Here is a 1,366-nt window from a genome sequence, read left to right as displayed (position 1 = left end):
ACTGTGACGATGTGTGACCTTTTGATACTGATGCACCCAAACAATGCGGCGAACATATTTACAGACCGCGTGCTTTGTATTTACATTCCATTCATTGCACGGAGTAATGACTGATAACGGAATGGAAACATGCAGGACAAAGAGGAAGCACAGACGAACACTGTCTCTGCCAATGACATTTCTACAGGCTGTGTGATCTCTGACACTGTGCTTAGAGCCACCGCTGCTTTAATGGTTCAAACATCGTGCTTACAGACAAAATGAGGAGAATGAAGCGGCATTAATGAACCTAATAAATCCCAGACCAAATTAACAACATAAACAAATGGGTTTGGTGCCCATGTCGTCACTATTCATGAGTTTTAATTGTTAGTCTGAACACAAACATGTCTGCTTTTCCTAAAAATGACTTCACTATAAGCTTTAAGCAAAAGGTTAATTAAATAAAGCACAGCCTAAGGTTAGTCAGACCACAGCTGAGTGACAAATTCCACATCGAGCAGTCTGTGTAGCATTGTTTTAGGCTGCAAGCTGCTTTGGAACCCACCATCACTGCTCCTACTCTTTGCCATACTTTCTAAATTAATGCTATCTTTGTTGTTCTGCGGCTCTGGTACAAATTGCTGCACACAGAAATAAAAAAAATGTTCACTTCTAAAGTGATCCTTTCTGAAATATTGAGCAGAGTGTGCAGTGTAATATAAATGGGAGAAATGCATTGAGATTTGTGCTCTTATGTTTCATTTTATGACAAGTGCTTGTACTTGGTGTCTCCAGTCCTCTCTGTTTCTCGTTAGCTTTAGGTGTAGCGTTCGTAGGTGCTTTTGTGTTCAGAGGTAGCAGCATTTGCTGACTCAGCATGCTCTGCCTGAGTCTCTCTCCCTGCTTCCTGCTTCCTCTCTCGCTGTCTTCCCGATACAAACTAGGAGGTAGAAAGGCTGCACTGACATGAGGAGGGTGATGACAAGTTTTCATTTCATCTCTGTCCTATGTGCTTTACGATAACCAGAAAACTACAAAATAAATAACGAAATGAGTTAGCCGGCAGCCTCTGTTTATTACAGGGTCACAAATAAAACACGTTCCTGAAGCGAGTTTTGGGATAACATGCATTATTTTCACTTAAGCAAAACCTACAATCTTTCCTATTGGTTTGAAAAAAAATTCAGCTATGGCTTCAATGATGTCCTCTTAGCAGCAAGTGATGTATGTCCAACTTGAACAAATCCAAAGCAGTTCTTGAATATTTCTTCTGTTTTGTGTCATCGTTTCTTCTTTTTATTGGTGCTTTATTGTACAAAACGCAAAGACGAGGAGATAAAATAATCAGAAATACTTCCTTTATAGGAGGATACTCTTCCATCAC

This window comes from Pundamilia nyererei, unplaced genomic scaffold (genome assembly GCF_000239375.1).
Source record: "Pundamilia nyererei isolate P.nyererei 1_Seehausen unplaced genomic scaffold, PunNye1.0 scaffold00376, whole genome shotgun sequence".
NCBI lineage: Eukaryota > Metazoa > Chordata > Actinopteri > Cichliformes > Cichlidae > Pundamilia > Pundamilia nyererei.
The sequence above is the reverse complement of the archived record's forward strand: the minus strand, read 5'-3'. Positions refer to the sequence as shown.